Genomic DNA, 23,330 nt, shown 5'->3' on the forward strand with positions numbered 1-23,330 from the left:
CTGTGACCAGCCGTTTGCCACAAGGATTGGTGCTCGTGCACTGTTTTTCATAATTTATATAAATGATTTGGTTGTGAACATAGGAGAAATGGTTCGTAAGTTTGAAGATGACACCAAAACTGGAGGTATAGAGGACAGCGAAGAAGGTTACTTCAGTACAACAGGACTTTGATCAAATGGGCCCAGGAATGGCAGATGGAGTTTAATTTACATAAATGTGAGATTCTGCATTTATGAAAGGCAAATCAGGCAGGATTTATACACATAATGGTAAGGTTTTGGGAGGAATTGCTGAACAAAAAGACCTTGGAGTGCAGGTTCATAGTTCATTGAAAGTGGAGTCGCAGGTAGATAGGATGGTGAAGGTGTTGTTTGGTATGTTTGCCTTTATTGGTCATCGGAGTTGGGAGGTCATGTTGTAGCTGTACAGGTCATTGGTTAGGCCACTTTTGGAATACTGCATGCAATTCTGGTCTCCTCATATAGGAAGGATGTTGTGAAACTTGAAAGGGTTCAGAAAAGATGCATTGGGAGAGGCTGAATAGACTGTGGTTGTTTTCCCTGGAGCATCAGAGGCTGACGGGTGACCTTATATAGGTTTATAAAATCATGAGGGGCATGGATAGAGTGAATAGCCAACATCTTTTCCCCAGGGGCGTGAGAGTCCAAAATGAGACAGCATACAATTTAGGTGAGAAAAGATAGATTTAAAAGGGACCTAAGGGACAACCTTTTCACACCGAGTGTGATGCATGTATGGAATGAGCTGACAGAAGAAATTGTTGAGGTTAGTACAATTACAACATTTAAAAGGCATCTGGATGGGTTTATGAATAGGAAAGGTTGAGAGAGATATGGGCCAAATGCTGGCAAATGGGACAGGATTAATGCCCATGATCAGCATGGACAAGTTGGATTGAAGGGTTGTTTCTGTGCTGTACAATGCTATGACTTTTTTTAAGCAATACCCTAATTCTCTACCACCGAACAACGAATTTGACGATTTATCTATTTTACAGTTGTTCTAGTTCGATCTCTTCTCAAAGTCACGTAGATATAATTTATGTATTTTTATAAGTGCTTTGCAATTAGAGGTTAAATTCACTTTGCAAAGTGAAAATTTTTAACCAATAATTTTCACCTGTGCAAAAGCGATATGGAAAATCAGAACCCAAATAAATTCTTAATTTTAATTTAACAAATCATCTGTATTGAAAATATTTTTTTTAGTCTGGGTTTAAGGGAGTAGAATTGCTTATATTTTAAAGGTCAGGCTTTGGCTTCAAATTCAATATTTTTTTTTGCAACAAAGGATACAGTGTTTATGAAGAAATACAATTTACTTTTAGTTGTTAACCTGGCTGCAATTTCAAAGCACAAACTGCAAGCAAGATTATATTAATGTCAGCCGAACATGTTGTCAGTGAAGAGAATATCTGAAACTACCAATAATGCAATACAGTTAATACAAGGCAATATTTATTCCTGGAAGTTAAAATTAATATTAATAAAGTTATTTTATCATCTTTTTTATTAAATGGCTTACATAAAATCTTCATTACCTAAATGACACAAACTTCTCCAACTTTGTTTCAAATACCCCATTATCAACCATACCAACCTCCAACCTTGGAGATCCACTGCAACAGTCAAGATCCTTACCATTCGGTGTCAAAATAAAGAATTTTCTACGTTACCCTTGATTCTTTTGCCTAAGACCTTTAACCAGCGTTCTCACCTTTCTGCAATGGGAACACTTCTATCTATTCTGACTGAAATTTTCATGATTTTGAACAACTCTAACATCTCCTCTCAACTTCTTCCTCTTCAAGAAAAACAATCCAGCTTCTCCAATTTATCCAAGTACATGAAGGCCCTCATTGTAAGAGCCACAAATCTTTGGATTTAATGTTATAAAGAAATGGATATAAGGAGCCATCAAGCCAACAAATAGTTATACAAGAAATGATTTGGAGATGCCAGTGTTGGACTGGGGTGTACAAAGTTAAAAATCACACAACAGGTTTAATTGGAAGCACACTAGCTTTTGGAGCGACGCTCCTTTACCTGATTTCACAATTGTGATGTGTTAGTGCAATTATTAACATAAGGAAAAGATTAAAACATGATAACTCAGGAAGAGGCCTGAGTTCAACTTGGACAGATCAGTAAGACACAAAGTAAGAGAAGAGAACAGATGTCAGAAGTCATGGACTATCATTAGATTAGATTAGATTAATTACAGTGTGGAACCAGGCCCTTTGGCCCAACAAGTCCACACCGATCAGCCGAATCCCAACTCACCCAGACCCATTCACCTAACACTATGAGCAATTTAGCATGGCCAATTAACCTAACCTGCACATTTTTGGATTGTGGGAAGAAACCAGAACACCTGGAGGAAACCCACGCAGACACGGGGAGATTGTGCAAACTCCACACAGAGTGTCACCTGAGGCGGGAAATGAACCCGGGTCTCTGGCGCTGTGAGGCAGCAGTGCTAACCACTGTGCCACCATGCTGCCCACTGTGGCATGGTGGCACAGAATCAGTGAAAAGCAAAAACCATCTTAACTAGAATACTGAATGTCTTCTCTTGCTCAGTGTAACTTTTGTTGCTATATAAATTACCCAGATATCATTGTACCAAGTGATTCCGCATCTGAAATTCATTGTTTGACCTATGAACTTCATATCTAGTGTGCCTTTTTTGACCAAGGGTGAAACTTTGAAATTCTTCAGTCTTCTGCCATTGAAACTGCAGCTAAGGAGGAATGCAAGATGGTGGCCAGTGCCTCTTCAATATATATGTTCTAATCAAACTGTTCATAGATCTTATTACATGTCTCCACAGAAGGTTGGGACTTGAACTCAGGCTTCCTGGATCAGAAGTAGGGACACTACAATAACCCTAAATTCTCTGCAATCTATATTTTCTTACCAACCTGTTCAGATGCTTACAACATACCTCTGGAGCAGACAAGACTTGAATCTGGGGCTTCCAAATCCAGAGGTAGGAACATTACCACTGCACCACAAGAGCCCTAAATCACTGCAACATCATATCCTCAGATGCATCCAATCCAGTCCTAGTGAGTTGTGAACTTTAAGCTCAACCATTTTATCAATATCTCCTCTATCATTTAGCTCTAGCAATTCAAATCCTGTGACCAGAAATCATGATGACAATTGAGAGGAGCTAGTGCAATTATTACCACATGCAAGAAAAAGATTAATGCACGATAACTCATTAAGAGGCCTTAGTTAAACTCATTGTACAGATTTCAGGAAGACACAAGATAAGAGAAGAAAACAAATGTCACATCATTTATGAGTCTATCTTGTGTTTCAAATATATCCTTTCTCAATGTGAAATTACCAGCATCTTCCTCCTTGGTAAAGTGGCTTGCAAAGTATTCTTTTAGATCCTTGGCCATGACTCTACTTGTACATACAAATCTACATTTAGTTTCCCAAAAGGTCTCACTCCTCCTTTTGCCATTCTTTTGCTAATAAATTATTAATGATATGGTTAAAGATACACAAGTAGGGAGATTCAAGGTGGCGGCGACCCAGCAAGTTGGAGTCTGTAGTGCTGTGTGCAAGACTCAGGCAAAGTGGAGTACCCACCTCCACCACATCCTCTAAACCATTTAAAATAACTTTTACCCAGCATATTTAGTCATTTTGCACCAAACTTGAACAGTTTGGTACGGTGCTTAAAATGACTAAAGGGAAATTGCCCGCAACTCGCAACAGGCAGGGACCCCTCCCCCACCCTCTCCAACAGCAGTGGGGATGTCCGCGGCCGCCTCAGGGGACTTAGAGACAAGCCTGGTCTCCGTGATCAACAAGCTGCTGGAGAGGATCGATGCCTTCATCGAAGAATCCAGGAGCAGGTGGGAGTCACTCTCGGTGGCGCTGCAAAAGCACGACCAAGAAATTGAAAAGCTCAAACATTGCGTTGGAGAGGTGGAGCTAAAGCTGTGACCTCGGAGAATGCCGCTGAACCAGCCGTGGGCCGGGTCCAGGCTCTCGAAAAAATATTCGTTTGCTGGGCCTTCCCGAACGGGAAGAGGAGGGCCATCTGGCAGTTTTTTTGGAGCAATGACTCCCTGAAATATTAAAGCTAGAGTCCGGATCAGACCAGGTGCGGGTAGAGTGGGCCCACCAGGTTGCTATACGCAGGCCCAGGTCGGACAAGCGCCCCCGCCCGGTTCTGTTCCGGCTCCAATGCTGGAGAGAGAAACAGATGCTCCTGAAAGCCTCTAGAATCCTGGGGAAGGATCCCCAGGCCATGGTGTACAAGGGCTCTAGGATTGTGCTATTCTAGGATTTTTCTCCAGCTGTGGTCCGCAAAAGGAGGGCATTTGATGAGGTGAAGAAGCATCTGAGAGACAAACATCCAATATTCCTTGTGTTCCCAGTATGCTGTGATTCAGCCACGAAGGATCTGTTTATAACTTTGGATCACTGGAGAAGGCTAAAGATAATAGACCGTAGGAATTAAACCGTGTGGCTAATGATGCTATTGGCCCCCGGCACTTGAATATCGCACTCACCCAAACAGCAAAGAGGGAAATATTATTTGCAAAACAAAGACTATATGAATACGGCTGGTAGATACCTAGCATATCTCGCAAGGAGAGAAAAGGCCCCTCAAGCTATCACGTCCATGAGGGAAAGTGCTGTTACTTTGACTCATGACCACAAAAGGATCAATACAGCCTTCAGAAAGTTTTATTCTGATTTGTATAAATCACAGGATTGAGAAGACAGAGCTAAGAAGATGGAGTCCTTTTTAAAAAATCTGGCCTTTCTGGACTTAACCCCAGAACAGGTGTTGATCCTGAATGCTCCCCTGACAACCCAGGAAGTACTTGATGCAATCAGGCAGCTTCAGAGTGGTAAGGCACCTGGCCCAGATGGATTTCAGGCTGAATTCTACAAAGTGTTTATAGGGGTACTGGCTGGTCCACTTATAGACATGTATAATTATTCATATAGTCAGGGCTGCCTCCCACCTTCGATGAGAGGAGCAAATATTTCTCTCATTCTTAAAAAAGGAGGCCCCAGAAGACTCTACATCATACAGACCAATATCTTTGCTAAATGTAGATTTTAAAATTCTTTCTAAAACATTAGCATTAAGGCTGGAGAGGGTTTTACCATACGTTGTAAAAGAGGATCAGACAGGGTTTATCAAGGGCCATAAATCATCTAATAATCTTAGAAGGGTTTTAAGTGTTTTCCAAGTATGTCATCAAGAAAGAATATCAGGAATAGTAGTCTCTTTAGATGCTGAGAAGGCATTAGATTGGGTTGAATGATCATACACTGGAAAAGTTTGGTATCGGAGAGATGTTCACCAAATGGGTCTCAATATTGCACAATGACCCCGAAGCAGCCGTGATTATCAATTGTTTAGGTTCGGATTGCTTCAGCTTGGGTAGGGGCTGTCGTCAGGGATGTCCTCTCTCACCATTATCATTCACATTAATAATTGATCCTCTAGGGGAAGCTATACAGGCCGATTCTAATATAATGGCTCCGAGGGTTGGTTCAGGTAAACATAAAATTACACTTTATGCAGACAACATTCTCCTTTTTCTTAGTAATCCTTTCATATCTGTGCCCCGCTTGATCCAAGTAATTAATTTATTCAGTACGTTCGCAGGTTACAAAATCAATTTCACAAAATCGGAGGCCATGCCGATGGGTGGCTTCACTAATATGTCTAATTTATCGGACGGGTCTTGCTTTCCCTTTCGGTGGTCTCTGGAGGGTTCTTTTTTAATATTCAGGGATTTTTATCACCCCAGTTTTTGGTCAGCTATACAAAGCAAATTTTGTGCACCTATTAGAGAGGATAAGGCAGGACCTTCAACGCTGGGTGGATCTCCAGATATCTTGGTTAGGCAGAATAGCTCTAATTAAAATGAATATTTTGCCTCATCTCTTACACCCTATGAGAATGCTCCCTGTGATGCTGCCGAGGCTGGCATTGCGTAAACTACACGGTTGGCTTGGTTCTTTCATTTGGAATCATAGACGGCCCCTTATTGAATTAAAGTACCTGCAGCTCCCACAAACAAGGGGAGGACTGATTTTTTCAGACTTTATGAAGTACCAGCTGAGTTCTTTATTAAGTTACATAGCCAACTGTGTCTCACGTGACCCGCAATCAATCTGGCTGGACATTGAGGCTTCTCAAGCAAAGTGTCCCCTCATTCATCTTATCTAAAAATATGAGATGAAAGTCATTATGGACCATTGTAAAAACCCTATTGTATTAAATACAATTAAAGCTTGAAGATAACGCGGCAAGTCGAGGGTAATTCACAAAAAACTTCTCCTTATATTCCTACAATGGGAGCATGGGATTTTCAACCGGGGCACACAGACGCTACATTTAAGATCCGGAGGTCCAGGGGTATTTCTTGCTTAGGGGATCTGTTCGATGGGGAGATTATGATGTCTTTTGAACAGCTGCACCAGAAATTTGGACTGCCCAATGGAGACCTTTTTCGATATTTCCAAATTTGAGATTATACAAAGACGACAACCATATTATTAGATAGCTCTTATAAATCAGATAGGGAAAGAAGAGTGTTACGGGCAATGGGTCCACCCTGAGTCAGCACTCTTTATCACTCATTACAGAACAAAGTATTGAAAGACATTGAACAATTGTTTAAAACATGGAATCAGGAATTGGGGTTGGGGTTGAGGTTAGAAATCCCTTCAGAAATGTGGGACGACATCTGGGAAAATGCCAGAAAGATCTCCATTTGCAATAGAAGCCAAGCCATCCAACTAAAGATACTCTATAGATCTCATATAGCACCGGAACAATTAGCAAAATTTAGGGCAGGAACATCTCCAATGTGTCCTAAATGTAAAATAGAAGTGGGCACACTCACACACTGCTTATGGACATGTCATAAGATCCGTAAATACTGGACCACAGTAGCAAATGCGCTGACAGAAATCTTGGGAGCAGAAATTGGAGTAGATCCAGTATCTCTTCTCCTGGGCTTCTCGAACCTGCCCTCCCTGGATATGCACGGGAGGAAATTATTTTCCATTCTCTCCTTTTGCGTAAGCAAACATATTTTAGTAAATTGGGTAGCTGAAGGTCCTCCAGGACTTTCGAATTGGCACTGGTTATTCATGGAATGTATTCCTCTCAACTTCCTTACAAATATGGTGCACCAAAAAACGAAATTATTCTATAAAATATGGCAGCCCTTTCTAAACCATATAGATACAGATATTTCGGCCACATTGTCAAGGGCTTTTATCTAGTTGTGGTAGTGGTTCTGGCTGGTCCGAGGGCCCCCGGGGACAGGAATCCCGTATGAATATGGTTTTATCATGACTTGATGTTAATTAATTCTGAACATGTACTTCATTATTTAATTACTATGTCTTTTTTGAGTATTGTAAGATATTCTATTATATGCTTTGGTTATTTGTAGATTAGATTAGTTCTTAGTTGAGTGGGTTTTTTTTCTTTTTTGTGTTTTGGTTAATATTTATTTAATATTTAATGGTATATTAGTGTTTATATTTGTTTGTGTATTTTGTAAGTTTGTAAAAAATGTTTTAAAAATTTCCATTTTCTTCAATAAAAATATCTATATAAAAAAATACACAGGTGAAGAGTGCTGATCATGTACACAAGAATCTTTGTGGGATCGGCTTGCAAACTTGATGTGATTCCATGATTGGTGGACACTGCAGGAGGCAGCATGCATCACCTCCTCCAAAATGCAATTTTATTTTGAATTTAAATTTCTTTTAAAAATTGGGTTTTCTAGTGGCAACCATTTAAGGACTTTTTAAATGTCAGTTTCTTTCAAAAAATATATTCTATTTTTCTAATCAGAGATATTATTACACACCTCTGGAGCAGGTGGAACGTGAACGAGGGCCTCCCGGTCTAGGGATAAGTACATTGCACCACAAGAAGGCTCCGAAGTGCACTGGACAGGATCCAAACCAGCAGGGAACGACCCCTATCAACATTAAATCCATCTTACCCATTCAGCTGCAACTACAGGCCCTCTTTAAACAATTTCTTTAAAAAATCAACCTATTATGACACATCTCTGGTGCAGGTGGGACTTGATGACAGTTTAATTAGTTAATTTGTTTCAGTTGTTCAAAACAGTGCAATGAAAACTGCTGGGACACTGGTGATTAAGGAGGAGGCAGCATATCAAATGCTGCATTTTGTAATGAGATTGGTTATGAAATAAAAAGATTACGTCTAGTTTCCTGCTTCACTATCTGGAATTTTGATTTCCCCACTTTCTAATTTATTCCTACAATCTCTAATGCTAGACTTTTTATTTCTTTATTTTTCTTAGTGATTTTTTTCCAAAGAACTTCTACTGAAGAGTCTGCACCCAGACATCTTTGTCCCTAAGATGTTGCTGTAAATGGCAATTTATAAAATTTTTGCTGTACTCATTTGAGTACGTGTGACAATAAAGCTAATTCAATTCAATCCAACTCAGCTTTGTAATGACTTGATATAGAAGACTTTTAGATTCTCTTTTATGACAATCCGGATGGAGTTCAATCCAGATCAATGTGGGGTATTGCATTTTGGTACAACAAACAAGGGTAGGACTGATACAATTAAAAGTAGAACTTTGTGTAGTGTTGTAAAACAGAGGGCGGAAGTGGGTACTGCAGATGCTGGAGATTAAGCCAAGATCAGAGTGGTGCTGGAAAAGCACAGTAGGTCAGGCAGCATCCGAGGAGCAGGAAAATCGCTGTTTCGGGCAAAAGCCCTTCGTCAAGAATGAAGGGCTTTTGCCCGAACGTAGATTTTCCTGCTCCTCGGATGCTGCCTGACCTGTTGTGCTTTTCCAGCACCACTCTGATCTTGTAAAACAGAGGGACCCAGGGATTCAGGTACATAATTCTTTAAAGTTTGTGTCACATAAAAACAAGATACTTATAAAGGTGTTTAGCACACTTGCCTTCATTGCTCATTCTTTGAGTATTAGGAGTTGGGAAGTCATGTTGAGGTTGTACAGGATGTCGATGAGGCCTCTTCTGGAGGAAGATGTCTAGTTCTGGTCGCCCAGTTATAGGATGGATTTTAAGTGGAGAGGGTTCAGAAGAGAATTGCCAGGATGTTGCCAGGTATGGAAGGTTCGAGTTATAAAGAAAGGCTCGATAGGCTGTGACTTTTTCACTGGAGTGTAGGAGGTTGAGAGGTGACCTTATAGAAGTTTATAAAATCATGAGGGGTGTAGATAGAGTTGATGGCAGGTGTCTTTTCCCTAGGATGGGGGATTTCAAGACTAGTGGCACAACTTTAAGGTGAGAGGTGAGACATTAAAAAAGATGTGAGGGGATTTGCTTTACACAGAGAGTGGTTCACGTGTGGAATAAACTTCCTGAAGAAGTGGTGGATGTGCGCACAATTACAACATTTAAAATACTGAAGACAGAAACTAACTAAAAGAAGAAATACATATAGAGTACAACGTTGTAGTATGCCGTTCCTGGAACCAGTGATGTCTGCGTGTGCACACGCAGAACACAATGGCGTTGTATGCCGCTCCTAGAACAACGGTGATCTCTGCATGTGCACAACACAAGAAACAGTCTTTCACGGGCTTTCGTTGTACACATCATCCAGACTATAAAAACTGCTGTACCTGTTGTTCAGGAAGAAACAGTGTGGTCAAGTCCCATGGTTAGGGTCAGAATCACGCTGCCACTCCCAAACGCTTTTGATTTAATAAATTTGATTGACTTGCTTCTAAATTTGATGGACTTAGTCAAATTTGCACCGTAAGCAGAGCCTATTCATGGTCCCAGGTAGGGTGGCCACCTTCCCGGAATCGGGGCAGGATATCGGACAAAAGCAGGTCAAACTACAGAAGTTGTTGATCTGGTAAGAGTGAATGAGAGAATGTCTGTTGTGTGGCCTCTGAGTTGAGTTATACTTAGATGCCAGTGAGACTGTTCCTGCCTGAGATAAATGCCTCAATTAAATAAGTGGGATATGGGGCAATGATCTCTCCCTAAAACAGATATCGCCGGACTCTGATAGGAATGATTCCGAGTGAGATGTGGCCAATGGGCTAACATGATCGAACGACATTGGATCTGAGAGTATAAACCTTTGAGTGATTTGGCAGGACAGGGAGATCAGTGGGAACTGCCAGGGTCTCTCATTAACCACTATATGATGGATAGACATTCACTCATTAGAAAGAGTGGGTGAGATCCATCCCAAACCAGAGATCAACAGTGAAATTAGCTGAGGAAGAAAAGACAGATTAGATCAAGAAAATAGGTGTCCTTTTGGTCCATCAAGTGGCTTGCCTCGTAGGTCAGACTTTGGAATCCACAAAGAAATTAAGCAAGGAAAAACAAATACTTCAATCATGACTAAGGGAACTGGAAAAGAAACCTCAGTTCCAAGAGGATAGTCAGTGGGGATCACTGGCCCTTTATAATACTCGGGAGGGCCCAGTAGCACGCCCTGAACATTTAGATGACCCTCCCGAGGAAATTAACTCAGCCCAGGTAACTGGCAGTGGGGAAGGAGTTAACGCACATGCAAAATAAAGCCATTTACACCATGCGAATTGCAGCAGACCTTAGCTTCCCTGGGTCGCTTACAGCCCCACAGTAATAACGCAAAGTTTTGGGCTGAATTAGATATCATCTGGGTGGGGCACCAATTACATTTAAGGGATATCCACCAACTGGTCCGGGCTGCATGTCATCAGGAGAAGTGGCATCTAGTATCTGATGGGTCTGACATAGCCGCTGCCGCACAGCAACGAAGTCAACATTACAGGAGGGGCAGATGGACCCAGGGTACCCCAATTAAAGCAGATAGGGAGGATTAGCAGGAGCCCTTCGGCAGATTTAAGGCTGAAATCCAGCTTGTTCTGAGGAAACCGCCCATCAATTGGTCAAAAATACCAAATACCAAACAACAGAAGGGGGAAGGCATCTCCGAATATGGGGAATTACTTTTTAGTATCTACTAAGAATGCTTAGGGATTCCCCACTCAGACCGTTCTGACCAGGCATTCATTCAAGCTTTCAAGGATGGGATGTCTCCCACACATCAGGCAGTCATAAAAATGGGGGTTGTCATTCTCCAAGACTATGACGCCCTCGTAGAATAGGCAACAGGTGTCAAGGAAGACAGAAGGAAAATCTTGTCATGCGCATAAAGCAGGAAAACCTAGGTGCCGTCACAAAGATAAAATCCAGACACACATGTCACAACTGTGGCAAGATGGGTCACCTTGTCTGGGATTGTAGAGGGAGGAAACAGAACAACGGGAAGCCCATGTGTCTGTCAGTCCAGTGGCAAAAAGGGGCCACTTTGAAGACACTTGTTGGGAAAAACACGACAAACCAACAAACACTGAGAATACATTGGACTGACATCTGGCAGCCCCCATGGACATGGGTGAAAAGGAGGAAAGGATTTACATGTCTGCACTGGGAGGGGGCAGACAGTGTGGATGCTTGTGGACACAGGAGCCCTGCCCACAACTAATAAAACGACTTATGCGATGGGGATTAATAGACAACAAACCCCTGAGTATTTGAGTGAGACCACTCTGGTAGAAATCGATAACTTTTATTCACCAATGCGATTTTCTGTATTTAAAAATAACGAAGGAACTATTATGAGAAATGATTTAAAGAAGGAGTACAAAGTCCTTTATAGACTATGGGAAGGGTGAAATAATCTGGCCCAGTCCTGATGGGAGAAAGGAAAGAATGGGGACTTATGCTAGCCAATTGAGCACTGTCCAAGTCGCCTCCTCTATGAGATTGGCAACCAGAGGATAATGGCTTTGGGGCCATTTGCGCTTCTGTCCCAGAGTAATGGGTGGAGACTAAATTAGATACAGGCTTGATTAAAATCGACGCCAAAGTCACGGAGGGTCCAGAACACAAACCGCTCCGTCAATACCCCATGAAACCCAAAGCCAGAAGGGCAATTGCGGAAATTGTAAAAGGATTAGTGGAGAGGGGAATTCTCGGAGACATTACGAGCACTACTAATTCCCCCACATGGCTGATCAGTTAATCTGATGGAAGTTACCGTCTCACAATCAATTATACATCCCTTAACAGGGTCACTCCTCAATTACACCCTGTGGTCACCAATCCATCCACAATCTTAAATGGGCTTTCCCTGACCAACAAAATCTTTAAATGTACTGGATATTACAAATGGATTCTGGTCTATCATTCTCTATCATGACTCCCAAGATACGTTTGCATTTATCGGAGATAAACAGTATACCTGGACCAGACATCCCCCCAGGGATTCCATCATAGTCCAGCCATCTTTCACCATGTAATGAGTGAGGTACTCAGGGAGATCAACCTGTCCCACGGTAGTAAGATACTCCAAAATATCGATGGCTTCTGAATCCAAACCATCAGGAAGCACTTGCAGGACAGAAGTTAAAAGCCTGCCCAAAGAAAGCTCACATTAGGAAAACTAGACTTCTTTGCTTGGAACATTTAATTTCCCCAAGGTAAGAAAGAAATGTCTGCAGATAGGGAGACAGCTATGTAACAGATGCTACGGCCCATGACAGTTCGTGTGCGAGAAAGGTCTTGGGCTTGTTTAATTACTGCAGGAATTTTATCCGAGTTTGCCAAAGTTGTCGAGTCCATACAATGATTGGTAAAAGGCAGTAAGCCTGCAACAGACCCCTTGAATGGGAACCGGTGCAAGATGGCTCCTACACAAAACTGAAAGCAGAGTTAATGTCATCACTGGGATTGGGATTACCAGGTGCTAGTAAAGACTTCCACATTTACTGCAATGAAGAGGGAGGTTTTATCATTATTGTACAAAATACCTGGATAAACCCAGCAGAAGGGATGGTAGAAGATGGTGAATCACATGCGCGGGAATGTGGTCAATGAAGTAGAGGCAAGTGGAATAAAGGATGTACCCATGGAGGCTCCAGGCGAGACCCTGTTTGTGGACGGCTCGCGGAAATATGTAGGTGGTTTGCCACGAACGGGATGGGCAGCAGTGAACAAAGAACTACGAGTTATACAGTCAGAGATGTACAGCACGGAAACAGACCTTCAGCCCAACTCATCCATTCCAACCAGTTATCCCAACCTAATCTAGTCCTATTTGCCAGCACCTGGCCCATATCTCTCCAAACTCTTCCCATTCATATACCCATCCAGATGCTTTTTAAATGTTACAATTGTACTATCCTCCACCACTTCCTCTGGCAGCTCATTCCATAAACACACCACCCTCTGCATGAAAACATTGCCCCTTTGGTCTCTTTTATATATTTCCGCTTTCACCCTAAACCTATGCCCTCTAGTTCTGGACTCCCCCACTCCAGGGAAAATACCTTGCCTATTTATCCTATCCATGCCCCTCATGATTTTGTAAACCTCTCGTAGGTCAACCCTCAGCCTCCTACACTCCAGGGAAAACAGCCCCAGCATATTCAACCTCTCACTATAGCTCAAATCCTCCAACCCTGGCAACATCCTTGTAAATCTTTTCTGAAGCCTTTCTAGTTTCACAACATTTTTCCGATAGGAGGGAGATCAGAATTGCATGCAATATTCCAACAGTGGCGTAACCAATGTCCTGTACAGCCGCAATATGACCTCCCAACTCCTGTACTCAATACCCTGACCAATAAAGGAGAGCATACCAAAACGCCTTCTTCACTATCTTATCTACCTAGGATAGATAGCTTTCTAGGAGCTATGAAACTGCACTCCAAGGTCTCTTTGTTCAGCAACACTCCCCACAACCTTACCATTAAGTGTATAAGTTGTCCAAGCAGGCAGAATAGAAGGAGGCCAGTTTAGAGGATTGTCCAGAGGTCCCATCAGTGGGTAGTAAGGCTATGATTAAGAATCTACCCGCTAAACCGGGCTTCGCTCCTAAGTGGAATGGTCCATATGTGGTTATCATTAGCAGTGCTACTGTACCTGTATTGACGAGGGAAGAGGGTCTGGAAGCACTGGCCACAACTAAAGAAATATATAGACACTGGTTGATGATTCTCACCCTCTGATTTCTTTTCAGACTTGACTCTTCTCAAGGCCCACTGAAATCACTTGTGCACGCGGTTGTTGCGAACAGACCAAGAGTGCATACTGTTGCTTGCAGGCGATCTAGCCTTTGGGCCATTGTATAACTCTGGTCTGTAAGCTGTGGAGTGTTTCTGTTTATTTTTGCCTTCACTCTTTGCCTAGTAGCCACTGGGGGGTAGCACCGAAGGAATTGTGCCAACCTAGGTACTGTTCACCGGAGTAAGCGCAGGATACCTGTTAAGTCACCTATACTTGCTCTATATGCACATGCAGCAAAATAATATCTTTTTTTTGGTGGTTGGGGGGGGGGGGGGGGGGGGGGGGTACGCCTGACAAAGAATTTAACAAGTCATTCATGCGAAGCCCTAACCAGACAATCTATGCTGCCAATGATAAGGTCACCTGGGAGACCGCAGATTATAACATACAAAACTATAAAGGTTAGTTCCAGCCTCACTACAACCTTTCACATGCTCCCCGAGCTCTGTCCCTCACAATCACCACAGGTGAAGGGATGCCCATGGGGACTATTTGTTAAAAATGTAATCACATGTCATGTTCATTGTTATTGTCATCTCTTGTTGCATTGTAATGGCTGTCCTTAACTCATGGTGTAAAGTTTTGACAGCGAGAACTATGCCGTGTGCTGGCCTCCACTTTGAGTCAACTGGGAGTCACCCCGACTGATTATTACAGGATGGAGGTGGTCTGTTCGTCATGCTCCTATATGTCTCAGGTCACGAGGCGGAGGGGGGAGGGGGGGGACTGAAGACAAAAACTAACTAAAGAAGAAATACTTACAGAATACAACGTCATGGTATGCCATTCCTGGAACCAATGGTGTCTGCACGCACATACACAGAACACAAGAAACCTTCTTTCACGGGCTTTCATTGTACACATCACCCAGACTATAAAAACAGCTGTACCTGTTGTTCAGGGAGAGACAGCGTGGTCAAGTCCTGCAGTTAGGGTCAGAAGCACGCTGCCACTTCCAAAAGCTTTTGATTTAATAAATTTGATTGACTTGCTCTAAATTTAAGTTGTATTAATTTTATTACAAGACATTTGGATAAGTACATGAATTGGAAGGTTTGGAGGGATATCAGCCAGGATCAGGCGGGTGGGACTAGCTTAGTTTGGGATCATTGTCAGCATGAACTGGTTGGACCGAAGGGTCTGTTTCCGTGCTATATGACTCTATGCTGTCCTGTTGCTTTGCATTTCTTTTTGATTTCCCCTCTAAATTTGGCTCTCAAATTTATTAGTCTCCTTAGATATTTTCTTGAGGGCTACTTGATTTTTGAGGGCTACCTCTTGTTGCCAGGGTTCCTGTTCCATTCTCACTAACTCCTCTGTAAGGTGTTGGGGTCACGTTGTATCATTACCTTCTCTATTTGTGTTGATTTTTATACGATTGTTTCCTTAGCACAAATATCAAAGATTATAATTATGCATCTATTTGCAAATCTTTCAATTTGGAATTTAAGATATTTTACAAAAATTACCACACATTAATTGCCTGCATTCCATTTTCTAAAATGAAATTCTTAACTACTTGGCAAAAGGTAACCTTGGGAATAAGGCTCATTTGAATTCCAAAAACTGCAAGATATTAGTACTCTCCAGCATTTTTTGGTTTTTTTCTGCCAATTCAAAAATTCTTTTTCATCAATATTCAATTGTCTGATAAACTGTCAGGATACTGACTTCTGAAAGGTTCAAGAGTGCAATAACGTGCAACATGCAAACTAGTTCATAAGATAGCAATGGTTCACAGATATTTCACTTTTCAATGAGTTTTGAAAGCTAATGCACACCCTCACTTGATCATCCATACTTCGATGTACAAAAGATACATTAATCTGAACTTAAAAATGAATGTAGGTGTTTTATTTTCAAATGGAATTGGTTGAGAAGAATCAATATTTATTGCAATTGGAAATAGAAGAAACTCAAATGGAAATAAAAACAAACCATCATACTTTGCTTTTGTTTGAGAACTCAGACAAAACATAACTCAGAGTTCATAGTTACCAACTGCATGTAACCATTAAAGTCTGCATTTTTTTCAAACATGCTATTATTTTGTGTACTCACCTGGTTTTCAAGCTAGCCCTTCATATTCACTAGTGACAGAAGATTCAGTGAAATATCTCTTTCTAACACATATATATTGGTATAAAGCCTGTCCTTCAGTATATCTTTCCCCTTCATCCAAAACCCCCTCCCCCAACTGCTCAGCATCCAAGTCTTGGGATCCACTTTCACAACAACTTAAAACATTTTGGCCAGGACAGTCATGGAAGAAATGAATAACAAATCGGCTTTGTTTAATAGCAGGGCAAGCAAATTCACCCATCTCCTTTCTTTGCATTTCTTGAACACACTGTATTCAATAATACTTAGCACCCAGTACTTTTTTGAAAAAGTCAGGTATCTGTTATTGTCAAAACATCATATTCCCAAGTGGCTATCTGTGCCCGCAGCTGACTAACCTTGTTTGCCACATGCTGTTTTCACATGCGTTGCAAACCTAATTAAACTTCATTGCACTCCATCTTACACTACTACCTTACTATTTCTTACTCTAGTGTCGTCTTTCCCACTTCTTTTTGCACCTGTTCTTTCTCTTTTGTTAGTGATAATGCGTGTTTCCCATCGACTTGTCAAACTAGTTAAACCCTTCCCAATGTCAATTGCTGCAATAGAACATTGATCACGGTACTCTTCAAGTGCAATCTGTCTGATCTATACATGCATTTTTTCCAGGACCTGTCCAAGAATCTAAAGGATTCCCTCCTACATCATATATCTAGCAACACATTCATTTGTACTGTTCTCCCATATCGATATCCAGAGATCACTATCTTTGAGGTCCTGCTTTGAAATTTTCCCTGCAAAATCTTAACTCTCTTTTTATCTATGACATTAAGAATAGAGACACCAACTCTTGCTGTTCATCCAGCCATGTGCCCCTCGAAATATCTCTAGTTACTCAAATGACAGCCTGATCTGAACATTAGGAAAACAACATCCTGGATTCACAACTACAGCCACAGCAATATTCAGCTGTTTCCATAACTATTGAATCCTTGTCTCTCACTTGATGTTAACATCAAGGTACCATTTGTAAACTGAAAGAATGGTGGATGCTCCAAATTAGGAACAAAAACAGAAATTGCTGGAAAAGCTTAGCAGATCGGCAGCAGTTAGATTCTGAGGAAGGGTCACTTGGTCCAAAATGTTAACACTTATTCATCTCCACAGATGCTGCCTGATCTGAGCTTTTCCAGCAACTTCTGTTTTTACTGTTGTTGTTGATTAAGGTGCTATTGACAGATATGCACAAAGAAAACTACTTCCATAATATTCATCTTAGAACAGCAAGTCCTTTCTGGATTTCAAACCAGTAGACAAGAAATGCTCTGAGGCATGTTAACCTCATACACAATTCTCTTGGATGAAAGGACTGAACAGGTGGCACAGTGGCTCAGTGGTTAGCAATGCTGCCTCACATCGCCAGGAATCTGGGTTCAATTCCACCCTCAGGTGACTGTCTGTCTGTGTGGAGTTTGCACATTGTCCCCCTGTCTGTATGAGTATCCTCTGGTGGCTCTGGTTTCCTCCCACAATCCAAAGATGTGCAGGTTAGGTGAATTGGCCATACTAAATTGCTCAGTGTTCAGAGATGTGCAGGTTGGGTTCTATTAGTTAGGGGTGAATGTCGGATAGTAGGGGAATGGGTCTGGTAGGTTACTCTTCCGAGGGTCTGTGTAGACTTGTAAAAAAAGGCGGCATAATGGTTGTGGTTAGCACTGCCACCTCACTGCGCCAGGGACCCGGGTTCAATTCCAGCCTTGGGTGACCATCTGCGTGGAGTTTGCACATTCTCCCTGTGTCTGCGTGGGTTTCCTCCAGATGCTCTGGTTTTCTCCCAGAGTCCAAAGATGTGTGGGTCAGATGACCTGGCCATGTTAAATTGCCCATAGTAATAGGTGCATTAGTCAGAGGGAAATGGGTGTGGATGGGTTACTCTTCAGAGGGTTGGTGTGGACTTGTTGGGCTGAAGGGCCTGTTTCCACACTGTGGGGAATCTAATCATATAGTGGCTAAATTTGTTGATAACTCAAAGGAGGGTAAGGCGGCAAGCTGTAAGGAGGATTTAAGGTATTCCTGCAAAGGTTAAGGTGAAAGCCAAAAATTCAGTAAATTGTGGAAAATGTGAACTTGCCCACTCTGACAAAGAATTGAAAAGCATTATAATTAAATAGACAGAGATTGCAGAATTCTGTGGTTCACAGAGATCTAGGTGTCCTGATATGTGAATCGTAAAACGTTAGTATATTGGTACAGCAACTGGTTAAGAATGTAAATGCTATGTCATTTATTGCAAGGGGAAATAGAATATGAAAGGAGGGATGTTTTGCTGCATTTGTATTGGGTGTCGGTGACATGTGGAATGCTGTACAGGCAGTCATTGGGTTGCAAATGGACTTCATTCCTGAGTCTGTCCATAAGTCAATTTGTACACAAGTTGGAACAAAATGCACGATACTGTGAAGTAGCTGCTTGTTAGTACAGGAAATGGTTGTATGTCTGATATTTGGAATTAAACCCTAATCCTTAGTACAAGCCTTTGTAAGTCTGACAATTGTAAATCAGGGATCCCCTGTATATAGCTTTGGGTTCCTGATTTATCAAAGAACACAAATGCATTAACAAATCAGCACAGGTTCATGTGACTGATACCAGAGTTGAGAGAGGAGGGATACAGGTGTTACATAACAGGATTTGAACAGTTGCAGCATGTAATCATTGGAGTTTAGAAAGTTTATAGGTGCTCTTATGAATTTTGTCTCAGAACATCCAATAAGCATTTTGCAAAACAGTGTAGATTTTAACAAGTTTAATTTCAATAGAATTCTTCACAATGTTATTGAAATTTCTCATGAAACGGATTTTCCAGGGTGGGGCATACTAATACCACCAGGGCATCCATTTTCAGGTAATGAAAAGCAATGAACAGACACAAAGCTAGCGGACAGAAAATCAACTATATATGGAGAATTAGATAAGCTTCATGAACTTTCAATTAAGGTTGCTTATTTTGAAGACCACAACCAACAAATAGACTCTAAATGACTTGGTTGTAAAATTAAAAAATATGCACAACAAACATATATACAGGGTAACTACTTTATGCAAGTCACCATATATCCATGGAGATATTCAGAAATATAAATAAATGGCAAACGTGGTTTCAAATTTATGGAGATTTCATTTATATTTTCCCTCATCTCTTATTTTTCTTCTCTCAGTAGGAACATATTTACCACACTCCTCAAATATTTTTGAACAGCTAGCATGCAAAAATCCAACATTTAAGAATCTCCAAACCACGCTGACATTTATCACAAAATTTAAACCTTCTCACACATAGAAAGACATCAAAAGCATAAATATGATAATAGCCAAGTATGTATGCTGGTGCTGCTTTGAACAGCACCCTAACACCACAGGACACTTAAATAGATGAATTGATCTTTGCTGAATGGCTGGATTCATTTTAGAATGATTATACCCATTACAGTGCTTATTTGCAAGTTTACGTGGAACGTACTGAAAATAATTTCAGTCCCAAACAATAAGCTCACCCCTCAGGTGTCATTAGCCAGGTAAGGTAGTTGGTGAATCAAACACTTGTGGAATATTGCACAAACCTGAATGAGATATTTGATGGTCATTTGGAGGTGCCATAACATTATATAAAATCATGTCTTCGCTCCTGCAGAATTCACCCACTCTTGGAATGTACCATCACTTTTGGATAATAGATATCAGCAAATTTAAGCCAATCTTTAAAGGGATATCAAATGCCAGGAACTCATGTGAGTACCACACCTATATTAAAAACTCTTAAGTGCAATGTTACCATCTTGCCAATAGGATTGATTCACATCAAGCTTCACAAATGGTGGATGGTGGTTCAGTGGTTAGCACTGCTGCCTCACAGCACCAGGATCCCAGGTTCAATTCCAGCCTTGTGCGACTATCTATGTGGAGTTTGCACACCCTCTTGTCTGCATGGGGTACCTCCAGGTGCTCTGGTTTCCTCCCACAGTCCAAAGATGAGTAGATCAGGTGAATTGGCCATGCTAAATTGCCCATAGTGTTAGGTGCATTAATCAGAGGGAAATGGATTGGGGGTGGATGGCCCTTCGGACAATAGGTGTGGACTGGCTGGGCCGAAGGGCCCGTTTCCACAATGAAGGGAATCTAATTTAATCTTAACTCTGGAAATACAAGTGCATATTCTCAGATCTAGCCTCCATGTAATGTACTACAGAAGTTGCTTTTCCAATGAAAGAACTTTCTAACCAGTCATCAAACAAAGTGGAAGCTTAATACAGGATCGATTTCAATATACTATCCAGTTAGGTACTCTGGATATCCAAGCTCAACTCTCAAATTAGGCTGGCTTTCAAATTAGAATTGGGATATTTTAGAAACATTGACAGACTAGCTTGACTGTCATGACACTGACTCAGTCTCCAGGGTATTCAATGACAGGGTGGTGTAGATTGGAGTTCGCACTGTCTTTAAAAGAAATTCTGGTCTTGGATCTCACATGCACCTTTAGTCTTTAGAATCTCAGTTGAAGGCTTCTGCAAATATTTCACAAGCTGACTCAGCATTGAAATTTTGCTATCACTGAAGGAAGGTAGTGAAGGCCAAAATGTGCACAAAGGTTGGATGGGAGAAAGTTCCAGATCAAATTCCTGAGTAAAACATTTGAGGAAGAAACACACTCCACAGGTAGCTTAAAGGCTCTGAAGTGATCATAAAAAATTTTGCTCTAATGAAGAAAATGTAATACTAACTGCACTTTTTAATGATCACAATGTGTTGCAAGTCTCATGGGACCAGCTGCATTAATTTTGCAGACCATTGGAGGACTGTTCATCTGATGCCTCATGAAGATAAGTTATGGCAGTACATGGTCAAATTTTGTACTTTAAATGTTTATACGCTAGAGTTAAAAAGAGCATTCTGAGTGTTTCAGGATCTTCCATTATGAATTTATTCGCTGCACTCAGTGATATAGATCATGCATGTACAAAAAGTTACATTCCAAGAAGAATTCAACACACCAGCTTTAAATACAGAAGGGTCTGTATATATAATATATATGTGTGCTCAAAAGTCAAAATTAGAGCTACTTATGATTGTGAACATTGCTGAAAAAAAATACATGCTGCTAAAGCTTTTTGTCTTGCACACATCAAGACAAATGTTAACAATTTATTCCACAGGAGAAAAGGGTGCTGATTCTTTGGTAAGAAAACTCAATGTCCAAAGAAGGGGAAATTATATCTGCATTTTCTGCAACTGCAAGTGCAAATGGTGCACTCACCATCCAAGTAGTTGCAGACTGTGGCATCACTCCCAGTGAATGATGTATGTCAGCGAATTGGCAGTTCACTTCAACCTGTCGCTGTTCACTTCTTAACTTGTTCACCATTCTGGTCATCACCTACTCATTATCCCTCTTGAAGACCCTCTTGCTACCCCATCATCAACACTAATCTTCACTGCTCTACTTCATCAGCAAAGCAACAAAGAAGTGACAACAATAATGTGAACAGCAATAACATCCTATTCCAGCACAATGCACATGCACAATAGTGACATTAGTAGCACCATCTTCTGCTCCAGTATGGTGACCAAAGATAGTGAGAAAAGGGCTTCTAGGTTCAGGATTGCTGTTGCTTTCTTCATAGTAACACATCAGTCAGAGTCAACTTGCCATCGAATTTGTGGGCGGCATGGTGGCACAGTGGTTAGCACTGTTGCCTCACAGCGTCAGAGTCCCGGGTTCAATTCCCAACTCAGGCGACAGACTGTGTGGAGTTTGCACATTCACCCCGTGCTGCGTGAGTTTCCTCCGGGTACTCCGGTTTCACAAAGATGTGCTAAATTGCCCGTAGTGTTAGATAAGGGGTAAATGTAGGGGTATGAGTGGGTTGCGCTTCGGCGGGTCGGTGTGGACTTGTTGGGCCGAAGGGCCTGTTTCCACACTAAGTAATCTAATCTAATCTAGTACAGTTTGTCCCATATGATATAAATCCTTGTGATGCAGGTCATTAATCATGGAAGCAACTCCTGGATGGCCACAGAGATCAGCTTACGCAGGGTGATTAGAAGACCTGTCTGGGTTCATAGTGCCTTGACCCCAGTTGAGTTAGACTATGTTAGACCTTTAAGTCCTTAGCCCTGCCATCTCTATGTTCCATCACATTCTCCTCCATGGTCACTCACCTAGTATCCACCATAGGCAAACATTAGGAGTGTAGGTTCAGGTGGATTGGCCATGCTAAATCGTTCACAGCATCCAGTGTATTAGTCAGGGATAAATGTAAAGTAATAGGTAAGAGACTGGGTCTAGGTGGGTTAGTCTTTGGAGGGTCAGTGTAGACTTGTTGGGCCAAAGGGCCTGTTTCCACACTGTCAGGATTCTATGATTAGGAGGTCAAGTGGAAATTAAAAACCACTAAATTGCTTTAATATCACAGAGGGTCCCCTTACATGGACACAATAACTGTTTGAGGTGAAAGCTCACCATTACTCGCTCAAGGATATTTAGGACAGGGCAATAAATGTTGGCATAGTGATGCCCAGATCCATGAACAAATAATAAGACAGCACTCACTCAAAATGATAGTTAGAAAAGCTTCCATTCAAAACTGGCACATTTCCAATGGTTATCTAGTGCACAAGAAAACCAAGCACACCTCTGTGAAGATCTGACAATTTCTAATCTTTTAATAGCTTCTTTCAAGTGTCAAAGTTTGAAACTCAACCATTTACAATATAATAGCAGTATGTAGGGAAATGTCATCAAAAATTGCACCTGTCGGAAGATGGGAGGGAAGCTAGTGAGTTCTCTGCAATTGGTCCATGCCTGTCATTTTTATAGATCTGTAGATTCAACATCAGATATATCATTGCATCTCTGACATCATATCCTCTTCCTTTGGATTTCTGACTTTTCCAAAGTCTCCTTTGCACTCCAATCAATCTTTCCTCACTGTACATTTTTTCTTCCATATCCATCTTGCCCCACTAAGCTCAAATATCCCATGAGACTGAAAGCAAATCAGCTTTGTCAGCTTTGACAAAGGGTCAGCTAGACTCGAAACGTCAACTCTTTTCTCTCCTTACAGATG

At 41.4% G+C, this 23,330-nt stretch overlaps 1 protein-coding gene across 1 annotated transcript in view; it reads right to left on the bottom strand.

The window, feature by feature from the left end:
• Positions 1–23,330, bottom strand: part of gkap1 (G kinase anchoring protein 1) — a 58,569-nt gene that overhangs the window by 33,942 nt on the left and 1,297 nt on the right. The window lies entirely within an intron of this gene.

The sequence above is a fragment of the Hemiscyllium ocellatum genome, chromosome 2 (assembly GCF_020745735.1).
Source record: "Hemiscyllium ocellatum isolate sHemOce1 chromosome 2, sHemOce1.pat.X.cur, whole genome shotgun sequence".
In the NCBI taxonomy this organism is placed as follows: domain Eukaryota; kingdom Metazoa; phylum Chordata; class Chondrichthyes; order Orectolobiformes; family Hemiscylliidae; genus Hemiscyllium; species Hemiscyllium ocellatum.